Raw genomic sequence first — 12,707 nt, forward strand, 5'->3', positions numbered from 1 at the left:
TAATTCACTTATATTCCCCTCTGAGTTGTGTTTTCTTGTTAACATTTCATCAAACCTTTTTTCAAAGTTCTCAGTTTCTTTGCATTGGGTTAGAACAAGTTCTTTTAATTCACAGAAGCTTCTTATCATCCACCTTTTGAAGCCTGCTTCTGTTAATGGAACATACTCGTTCTCTATCAGGCCTTGTTCTGTTGCTGATGAGGAACTGTGATCCCCTGTAGAGGGAGAGGCGTTCTAATTTTGGATATTCTCAGCCTTTTTAGGCTGGTTTCTTCCCTTCGTTTTAGATTTATCCATCTGTGGTCTTTATAATTACCCTGTTTATAATTGGGTTTCTGAGTAGACATGCAACTTGTTGATTCCCAGCACTAAAATCTGAGCAACCACTGCACAGGCCAAAACAGCAGCGTTAAGATTGATGGCGCTTTTCTGACTTTGCACCAAAACCCGCCACACCAAGGCAGCAGCAAAACCGCCTAGACGGAGACAAGAGTCATGCTGGCGACCCGTGGGGCTCCTCCCATGGGAATCTCCTGGTGTGTGAACAACAAAAATTCATCTCAAAGTGTGGCATCCTCTCGTTCTCTGCCCTTACACGGGGAGCTACAATCCTGAGCTGTTAGTGATCAGCCATCTTGGATCTCTCTCCCATAATTCAATTCTATTTGATTCCACTCCATTCCATTCCTTTGTCCATTGGATTCCATTCCATTCTCCACTCCACTGCATTCCATTTCTTTCTCCACTTTTTTCTATTACATTCTGCCTCCTATTTCATTTCATTCCATTCTTTATTTCATTCCATTATTCATTCCATTCCATTCCATTCCATTCCATTATATTTTATTCCATTCTGCATTCCATTCCATTCCGTTCTCCATTCCATTTTATTCTATTTCATTCTCCATTCCATTCCATTCAATTCCATTGTTCATTTCTTTCCTTTCTAGTCTCCATTCCATTTTATTCTCCATTCCATTCTTTATCACATTTTGTTTCATTTCATTCTCCATTCTATTTGATTTAATTCTATTTTCCATTCCATTCTCCATTACATTTTCCATTTCATTCAATTCCATTTCATTCTCCATTCCATTTCATGCAATTCCATTCTCCTTTCTGTTCCCTCTTATTATCCGTTCCATTCTATTCCATTCACTTGCATTCTTCATTCATATTCATTCCATTCTTCATTCTATTCCATTCCATTTTTGATTCTATTCCACTCCATTCTCCCTTCCATTCCATTCCATTCCACTTCATTCTTTATTGCTTTCCATTCCTTTCTCCATTCTTTTCCATTCTATTTTATTCTGTTCTTCATTCCATTCCATTTCATTTCCATTGCATTCCATTATCCATTCCACTCCATTCTCTATTCCATTCCATTCTACATTCCATTCCATTCTCCATTCCATCTCATTCTCCATTTCATTTTATTCCATTGTCTGTACCACTCGATTCCATTGCATACTATTCTCCATTCCATTGCATTCCATCCCATGAATTTTTTGTTCTGTTCAATTCCATTCCATTCCATTCTCAACTTCATTACATTCTATTTCATTCCCTTCCATTATGCATTCCATTCCATTTCATCCTTCATTCCATTTATTTCTATTCCACTTCTTTTTATTCCATTCCTCATTCCATTCCAATCCATTCTCCATTCCATTCCAATACATTTTTATTCCGTTCCGTTTCATTATTCATTTCATCTATTCGATTCTATTTCATTCCACGTTTCATTCCACTCCATTCCTTTTTCCAATACATTCCATTCCGTTCTTTATTTCATTTCATTCTATTCACCTTTTTTTCCATTGCATTCTACATTCCATTTTATTCCATTCCATTCCACTCTCCATTCTCCATTCCATTCCATTTCATTCTGCATTCAATTCCATTCTATTCCATTTTTCATGCCATCCCATCCCATTTCATTCTTCATTTCATTCCATTGCATGGCATTCTCCATTCAATTCCATTCTCCATTAGATTTCATTCTCCAAGGCAATCCAATTTCCATTCCATTCTCCACTCCATTCCATTTTCTATTCCTTTTAGTTCTTCATTTTTTTGTAGTTTGCATTCCATTCTCCATTCCATTTTATTCTCCATTCCATTCCATTCACTTCCATTCTTCACTGCATTCCACTTCATTCCATTATCTATTCCATTTCAATCTCCATTCCATTCCATTTTTTCCTTACTAGTTTACATTCCATTCTCTTTTTCATTCTCCATTCCATTCCTTTCCATTATCAATTCCATTACCTTCTCCATTCTATACCATTTTCCTTTTAATTCCATTCCATTATCCATTCCATTCTCTATTTTATTCCATTCCATTCTTCATTTCATTTAGTTTCATTCTTCATTTCAATTAATTCCATTGAATTCCTTAGGCCAGTACATTCCATTCTATTGCATTCTTTTCTACTTTCAATTCAATTCCATTCTCCATCCCGTTACATTCCATTCTCCATCTCATTTTAGTTCTTTCCAATCTCCATTGTATTCCACTTCGTTATCCACTCCATTCCGTTTCATTCTCCATTCCATCGATTCCATTCCATTCCATTCTCCATATTATTCTCCATTCCATTCCATATATTTCACTTCATTCCATTCCATTCTATTCCATGATCCATTTCATTCCATCCATTCTCCATGTCTTTTCATTCCATTTTCCATTCCATTCTTTATTCACTTCTGTTCTCCATTCAATTAAGTTCCATTCTCCATTCCATCTATTCAACTCTCTTCCATTCTCTATTCCATTCTTTTTCCACAGTATTCCATTCCATTATTTATTCCATTTCATTCCATTTTTCTTTTCTTTCCATTTTATTCTCCAGTACATTCCATTCCATTCTTTTCCCCATTCCATTCCAATCTCCATTCTTCATTTCATTCAGTTCAACTCTACATACTCCATTCCATTTCATTCCATTCTGCATTCATTTCCATTCCATTCCTTTCCACTCTCCATAGCAGCCCATTCCATTGCATTCCATTCTGCATTCCATAACATACCTCTTTCCAATCCATTCTTCCATTCTTCATTCTATTTCATTCTCCATTCTATTACATTTTCCATTCCATTATAAATTCCACTCTATTCTCCATTGGATATTATTCTCCATTTCATTCTAGTTTTCATTCCATTCTCCATTGCATTTCATTCTGCATTCTATTCCATTCTCCTTTCAATTCCATTGAATTAGATTCTTCTTTCCATTCCATTCTTTATTACATTTCAGTCTCCTCCATTCTTCATTCCATTCCCTTCCATTCCAGTTTCCATTCCATCCAATTCTCCATTCGATTCCATTGACATTCTCCATTTCATTTTATTCTCCATTTCAATCCATTCCATTCTGTTCTCCATTCCATTAAATTCCATTCTACATTTCATTCAATTCTCCATTCCGCTCTCAATCCTATTCCATTTTTCATTCCAATAAATTCCTTTCCCCATTCCATTTTATTCTGCCTTCCATTTACTCTATTCTATTCCATTCTCCATTCCATTCTTTTTTCCATTTCCTTCAATTCCATTCTTTATTCCATTCCATTCCATTCTGCTTTGCTTTCCATTCCATTCTTTATTCAATTCCACTTTATTCCACTCTCAGTTCTCCATTCCATTCCATTTCACTCCCCCTTTTCCATTCCATTCCATTCCCTTCTGAATTCAGTTCCATTCCATTCCATTCTTGATTCCATCCCATTCCATTCCATTCTCCATTCCATAGCAATATCCATTCCATTCTATTCTCCATTCTCTTTCATTCTCCATTACATTTCATTTTTTCTATTCTAAATTTCATTCTATACTCCTTCCATATCATTCTTCATTTTATTCCCATTTTTGTTGCATTCCATTCTCCATTACATTCTTTTTGCATTCCATTTTATTCTCCATTCCAATCCAGTCCATTCCATTCTTTCCTCCATTCCATATTATCCTCCATTCCATTCCATTCTGCATACCGTTCCAATCTCCATTCCATTCCGTTCTTCATTCCATTCCATTCCATTCAATTTTGTTGTTCATTCTGTTTCACTCCATTCCATTCTCTATTGCATCATTCGATTCCATTCTGCATTCCATTCCATTCATCCCAGATTCCATTCTATTCTTCATTTCATTCCATTCACCATTCCATTCCATTGTCCATTCCATTCTCCATTCCACTCTGTTCCATTTCATTCTTGTTTTATTATATTCCATTCTCCATTCCATACCATTCCTTTCTCCATTATATTTCATTCCATTCTCTGTTTCATTCCATTCCATTCTCCATTCCAGTATATTTCTTTCCATTCCACGTTACATTCCATTCTTCATTCCATCCCATTCTCTAATTTCATCCCATTCCATTCCATTCTCTTTTCCATTTTCTATTCCATTCCATTCCATTCTTCATTTCATTTAATTTCATTATATTCCATTCTCGAGGTCATTTTATTCCATTCCACATCCTATTCCAGTCCTTTCCAATCTTCAGCATATTCCATTCCATTCTCCATTCCATTTCATTACATTCTCCATTCCATTGATTCCATTCCACTCTCCATTCCATTCAATTCTTCGTGCCATTCCCTTCTTCATTCTGCTCCACACCATTCCATTCTCCATTGCATTCTTTTCCATTCCATTCTACTCTGTTCCATTCCATTCTCTATTTCATTCCATTCCATTTTGTTCGCCATTCCATTCCATTTCCCCTACCATTCTCCGTTCCATTCTCCATTGTATTTTTATTCCATTCCATTCTCCATTTCAATCAATTTCGTTGTCCTTTTCATGTCAATGCATTCTCAATTCCTTTCCATTCCATTTCGTTATCCATTCCATTCTCCATTCAATTTTATTTTCCATTTCATTCTATTCCATTCTTCCATTCCATTCCATTCTCCATTCCATTCCATTTCCATTGCATTCCTTTGTCTATTCCATTCCATTCTCCATTCCATTCCATTTCCATTGCATTCCTTTGTCCATTCCATTCCATTCTCTATTTGTTTCAATTCCATTCTCCATTCCTTTCCATTTTATTCCATTCTCTATTCCATTCTTTTCCTTTCCATTCTCCATTCCATTCCATTCATACAATTCCTTTCTTCTTACCATTCCATTATATTCGTCACTCCATTGAATTCCATTCCATTCTCCACTCGTTTTCATTCCATTCTTTCTTCCATTCCATTCCAATTCATTCTACATTGCATTACATTACATTACATTACATTCTTCATTCCATTCTTCGTTATCCTCAATCACCAACACATTTTCTGGTGATGCCCAAGAAACATATATCGCAGATTTCTGCATCAGAAGATGATGATGAAAATCTTCTTGAACACTTAGTAATTGTTGGCAAAAAATATACTGCGAATGTGGGCCTAAATAAGGTTATCGGTATGGTAGTGGATGAAGGTTCATATTGTGGACGGTCTGTCTGTCACATTTATCCCCATGTTCTTGGAGATGGACAGATGCATTGGCCTCCTGGTTAAGCACGTTTTGGAAATAATTTTTATTTCTCTAGGCAATGATTAAGTTAGGCAAGTTCTAGTATGATAAGTGACACACTTATTTTTGCCTGTGTATGGAGAGATTCAATAAATAATTTTCAAACTGGAAAAAAAATGTTGGTTCCATTGCATAGCCTGGATGAGAAAACGCTTGTACAAATACTAAGAAAACCACAAAATTCTGTTATTCCTCAGTATCAGGGCTTATTCAGCATGGATAAGTGTAAATTTAATGTTACTGAGGACGCTTTGAAAGCTATAGCCAGATTGCACTAGAAAAAAAACAGGTGCATGAGACCTTTGGTCCATTCCATTCAATTTATTACATTTTCCATGCCGGTCAATTCAATTCCATTCTTCATTCCATTCCATTCTCTATTTCTTTGCACTCCATTCCATTCAATTTTTCATTCCATTCTATTCCATCCAATTTTGCATGAAGGTAACGAATGGCATGGAATGGTATGGAATACAGAGTGGTTGGAATGGGATGGAATGTAGAATGGAATGGAAAGGAATGGAACCAAACAAAGAGTAAAATGAAATGAAATAGAAAATGAAGAGTTGAATTAAATGAAATGGAATGGAGAGTGGAAAGGGAAGAAAAAAATAATGCAATGTAATGGAATGGAGAATGGCATGGAATGGGATTTAACTGAATGCAGAATGAAATGAAATGAAATTGAGAATGGACAGTGAAATGAAATGGAATTGAAAATGGAGGGTGGAATGAAATGGAGAATGGAATGGAATGAAAAAGAGAACAGACTGGAATGGATTATAGAATGGAATAGTATAGAATGGAAAAAATCGAATGGAATTAAATGAATAATGGAACAGAATTGAATAAATAGTACGGAGAATGGAATGGAATATAATGGAGAATGGAACAGAATTAAGTGGATAATGAAATGGAAAGAAATTGAATCGAATGAAATGGAATGGAATGGTAGGGAATGGAAGGTAGCTGAGAATGGAATGGAACTGAACGAATGGCAGAATGGAATGGAATGCAATGGAAGTTAATGAACATGGAATGGAATAGAATGGAGAAGGAAACGTAAAGGAATTGAATTGACATTGGGATTTAATGGAGAATGGAAAGAAATAGAGATTGGAATGGAAGGAAATAAAATGAAGAATAGAATGCAAGGGAGAACGGAATGCAATGAACAATGGAATACAGTGGAAATAGAATGTAATGGAATGAATAATGGAATGGAATAGAATGGAATGGAATGGAATGGAATGGAGAATGGAATTAAATGTAATGCAATAAAATGGAGAATGGACTGCATAGGAGTGGAGGAAGGAATGGAATGAAATGAAATGGAGAAAGGAATGGAATGGAATAGAAAATTGAGTATAATGGAATGCGATGGAGAAAAGAATGGAATGGAGCAGAGAATGGAATGGAAAAGAATGGAGAATGGAATGAAATTGAATGAAGAAGTAGTGGAGAGGAATGGAATGGAATAGAGAACGGAACGGAATAGGGAATAGGATTTAATGGAATGAAATGGAATGGAAAATTGAATGGATGGAATGGAGTGAAAAATGGAATAGAATGGAATACAGAATGGAATGGAATGCAATGGAATGGAGGATGCAATGGAATGGAATGTAACTAAAAATACAATTGAATGAAATGGAGAATGTCATTAAGTTAAAGGGAATGGAGAATGGAATAGAACGGAAAAGAGAACAGAATTGATTGGAGAAGGGAATGGGATGGAATGGAATGGAAAAGAATGGAATGGAATGGAGTATGAAATGGAATTGAATGGAGAATGAAATGTATTGGATAATGGAATGGAATGGAAAGGAGGACAAAAGGGGATCAAATGGAGAATGGAATTGACTAAAGAATGGAATGTAGAATAGAATGGAAAGCAAAGGAATGGAGAAAGCAATGGATTGAGATGGCAATAAAATTGAATGGAAAGTAGAATGGAATGGAATGCAATGAAATGGAGAAAGGAATGGAATGAAAAGGAGAATTAAATAGAATGTAATGGGAGGAGAAAAGAATGGAATCGAGAATTGAGTAAAATGTAGTAAAATGAAATTCAGAATACAATGGAAAGTAATGGAATGGATAATTGAATGGAGAATGGAATGGAAGGAAATGGAGAAGGGAATGGCATGGTGAATTCACTGGAATGGAATGGAGAATGGAAAAGAATAAAATGCAGAATGGAATTGAATGGAATGGACAAAGGAATTGACTGAAATGGATAACGTAATATAACGGAAAACACAGTGGAAAATAGAATGGAGAAAAATTGGAGAATTTAATGGAATGGAATGGAGAATGGAATGGGAAATGTTATGGAGTGAAATGATATCGAATGAAATGGGATAGAGAATATAATCGAATGGAAAGAAATGCAGAATGAAGAATGGAATGGAATAAAATGAAAGAGAATGGAAAGGAATGAAACGGAATGGAGAATGCGATTAAATGGAGAGTGGAATGGAATGGAAAATGGAATAAAAGGGAATGAAGAATGAAATGGAATGCAATGGAATGGAGAAAGGAATGGAAAGGAATGGAAAATGGAATAGAATGAAATGGAATGGGATGGAGAATGGAATAGAATAGAGAAGAGAATGGAATGGAAGCAAATGGAATGTAAAGTAAAATGAAATGGAATGTAGAATGGAATGGAATGGAGAACGGAGTAGAGTGAAATGAAATGAAATGGTGAATAGAATAGAATGCAGAATGTGATGGAATCGAATGGAATGGTATGGAACAGAAAATTGAAAGGATAGAAATGGAATGAAAAACGGAATGGAATACAATGCAAGGGAAGGGATAATGTAATGGAAAGTAATGGAAGGAAGAATGGAATTGAATGGAATGGAGAGTGTAACGAAATTGAATGGAATGGAGATTGGAATTGAAAGGAAAAGAGAATGGATTGATTGGAGAATGGAATGAAATGGAATGGAATAGAAAGCAATTAAATGGAATGGAATGGAATGGCATGAAGAATGAAATGGAATTGAATGGAGAACGGAATGTAGTGGAAAATGGAATGGAATGGAATGGAAAGTAGAATACAAGGGGAAGGAATGGAGAATGGAATTGACTAGAGAATGGAATGTAGAGAAGAATGAAAGGGAAATGAATGGAGAAAACAATGGAATGGAATGCACAAAAAATTGAATGGAATGGAATAAAAATACAACGGAGGCTGGAATGGAGAATGGAGTGAAATGGGATGGATAATGAAATGAAGATGGAATGAAATGGAATGGATAATGGAATGGAATGGAATGCAATGGAATGAAGACAGAAATGGAATGCAAAGGAGAATGAAATAGAATGGAATGGGAGGGAGAATAGAATGGAATGGAGAAGAGAATAAAATGTAGTAAAATGGAATGCAGAATGGAATGAAATGAATGGAATGGAGAACGGAATGGAAAATGCAATGGAAGGAAATGGAGAAAGGAATGGCATGGAGAATTGACTGGAATGGAATGGATAACGGAATAGAATGGAATGGATAATGAAACTGAATGGAATCGACAAAGGAATTGAATGAAATGCAGAAAGCAAAATAACGGAAAACAGAGTAGAGAATGGAATGGAGGCTAGATTGGAGAATTTAATGGAATGGAATGGAAAATGGTATGGAATGAAATGAAATTGAATGAAACAGGATCGAGAATATAATGGAATGGAACGAAATGCAGAATGAAGAGTGGAATCGAATAGAATGAAAGAGATTGGAAAGGAATGAAATGGAATGTAATGGAGTAGAGTGGAGAATGAAATAAAATGGAATAGAAAGGAAAGTAGCATGGAATGAAGTGGAATTGAATGCAATGGAGAATGGAATTGAAAGGAATCAAATAAAAAGGGAATGGAATTGAATAAAATGGAATAGAATAGAATGGAATTGAAAATGGAATCGAATGGAGGATGGAATGGAATGCAGAATGAAATGGAATGGAGAATGGAATGAAATGAAGAATGGCATGGAATGGTAAGGAATGTAGAGTGAATTGAATGAGATGGAATGTAGAATGGAATGGAAAGGTATAGAAATGAATAAAGAGTGTGATGGAATGAAATAGAGAATGGAGAGTCAAATGGAATGGAATGGAAAGAAGAGTGGAATGGAAAGAAAAAATTGAATGGAGTAGAAAAAAGAATGCAATGGAAAAAATGGAGAGAAGGATGGAAGAGGATGAAAAAGATGTAATGCAGAATGGCAGGGAATGTAATGTAGAATGGAATGGAATGGAATGGAGTGGAGTGGAGTGGAGTTGAGTGGAGTGGAGTGGAGTGGAGTGGAATGGTATGGAATGGAATGAACAATGGCATGGAAAGAAAATTAACTGAATGCAGATGGAATGAAATTAAATTAAGAATGGAGAGTGGAATGGAATGGAATTGTGAATGGAGAGTGGAATTAATGAAGAATGGAAGGAATGAAAAGAGAACAGACTGGAATGGATTATAGAATGTAATGGAATACAATAAAAAATCGAATGGAATTGAAACAGACTCGAATAGATGGTACCAAGAATGGAATGGAATGGAATGGAATGGATAATGTAAATGAATGACATAGAGAATGGAATGGATTAAAATGGAATCAAATGCATTAGAATGGAGAATGAAATGGAATGGTGGGGAATAGAAGGCATTAAAGAATGGAATGGAATGGAATTGAACGAAAGGCAGAATGGAATGGATTGCAATGGAAAGTAACAAAAATGGAATAGAATATATTGGAGAAGGAAATATAATGTAATTGAATTGACAACGGAATGTAACGGAGAATGGAATGGAATGGAGAATGGAATGGAATGGAATAAAATGAACAATGGAATAAAATGGAGCATGGAATGCAACGGAAAATGGAATACAGTGGAAATAGAATAAAATGGAAAGGAGAATGGAATGGAATAGAATTGAATGGAATGGAGAATGGAATTGAATGCAATGGAATGAAAAGTAGAATGGACTGCAACGGAGTGGAGGTAGGAATGGAATGAAATGAAATGACGAAAGGAATGGAATGAAACAGAGAATGGAATATAATGGAATGGGATGGAGATTAGAACGGAATGGAGCAGAGAATGGAATGGAAAGGAATGGAGAATGGAATGAAATTGAATGTAAAAAGCGTGATGAGGAATGGAATGGAATGGAATAGAGAATGTAATGGAATGGAGAATGGGAATTAGTGGAAAGGACTGGAATGGAATGGAAAATTGAATGGATGGAATAGAGTGAAAAACGAAATACAATGGAATGGAGAATGGAATGAAATTGAATGCAGAAGGAGTGGAGAGAAATGGAATGGAATAGAGAACGGAATGGAATGGAATGGAATGGAGCATGGAATTGAATGGAGAATGAAATGGAATCGAAAGGAATGGAGAATGCAATGGAATAGAATGGAATAAAAAATGCTATTGAATGGAATGGAGAAAGTAATAAAATTAAATGGAGTGAAGAATGGAATTGAATGGAAAAGGGAAAAGAATAAATTGGAAATCTAATGGAATAGAATGCCATGGAGAATGAAATGAAATTGAATAGAGAATGGAATGGAAAGAAGTATAAAAGGGGATGGAATGGAGAATGGAATTGATTAAAGAATTTAATGTAGTATAGAATGAAAGGGAAAGGAATAGGGAGTGCAATGGAATGGAATGGAAAATAAAATTGAATGAAATGGAGAATGGAATGGAAAATACAATGGAGAGTGGAATGGAGAATGTAAAAGAATGGAATGGTTAATGGAATGAAGAATGGAATTAAATGAAAATAAGAACACAATTGAATGGAGAATGGGATTGAAAGGAGTATGGAATAGGATGGAGAATGGAATAAAAGGAAATGGAGAAAGGAATGAAATGCAATGGAATGGAGATATGAATGGAAAGAAATGGAGAATGGAATGGAATTGAATTGGATAAAAAATGGAGTGGAATGGAGGAAAGGATGGAATGTAATAAAATGGAATGCAGAATGAAATGAAATGGAATGGGGAAAGGAATGGAATGGAATGGAGAACAGAGTGGAGTGGATTGGAATGGAATGGTCAGTAGAATGAAATGGAGTTTGGGATGTAATGGAATGGAATGCAATGAAAAATTGAATGGAATGAAATGGAATAAAAATGAAATGGAATCCAAATCAAGTCAATGGAGAACGGAATGGAAAATAAAGTAAAGAAGAATGGAATTGAGTGTAATGGAGAGTGTAACAAAATTGAAGGAAATGGAGAATGGAATTGAATGGAAAAGAAAATGGAATTGATTGGAGAATGGAATGGAATAGAATGGAATGGAATGCAGTGGGGAATGAAATGGAATTGAATGGAGAATGGAATGTAATGGAAAATGGAATGGAATGGAATGGAGAAAGGAATGGAATGCAAAGAAGAATGGAACAGAATGGAACGGGATGGAGAATAAATGGAATGGAGAAGAGAATAAAATATACTAAAAAGGAATGCAGAATGGAATGGAAAGGAATGGAATGGAAAATGGAACAGAATGGAATGGAGAATTGAATTGAATGAAATGGACAAAGGAATTTAATCAAATGGATAACGTAATATAATGGAAACAACAGTGGAGAATGGAATGGAGAATAGATTGGAGAATTTAGGGAATGAAATAGAGAATGGAATGGAAAATGGTATGGAATGAAATGAAATTGAATCAAAGGATATAATTGAATGGAAAGAAATGCAGAATAAATAGTGGAATGGAATGGATTGAAAGAGAATGGAAGGGAATGAAATGGAATGAATGGAGTGGAGTGGAGAATGAAATAAAATGGAATGGAAAAGAATATAGAATGGAATGAAGTGGAATGGAATGCAACAGAGAATAGTATTGAAAGGAATTGACTGGAATAGCGAATGGAATTGAATAGAATGGAAATGAAAATGGAATCCAATGGAGAATGGGATAGAATGAAAAATCAATTGGAATGGAGAATGGAATGAAATATAGAATGGAATGAAATGAAGAATGGCATGGAATGGTATGGAATGTAGAGTGGATGGAATGGGATGGAATGTAGAATCGAATGGAAAGGAATGGAATCGAACAAAGTGTAATGGAATGAAATAAGAATGGACAGTCGAATGGAATGGAGAATGTAATGTAATGGAAAA

The sequence above is a fragment of the Cebus imitator genome, unplaced genomic scaffold (genome assembly GCF_001604975.1).
Source record: "Cebus imitator isolate Cc_AM_T3 unplaced genomic scaffold, Cebus_imitator-1.0 Scaffold714, whole genome shotgun sequence".
Classification (NCBI taxonomy): domain Eukaryota; kingdom Metazoa; phylum Chordata; class Mammalia; order Primates; family Cebidae; genus Cebus; species Cebus imitator.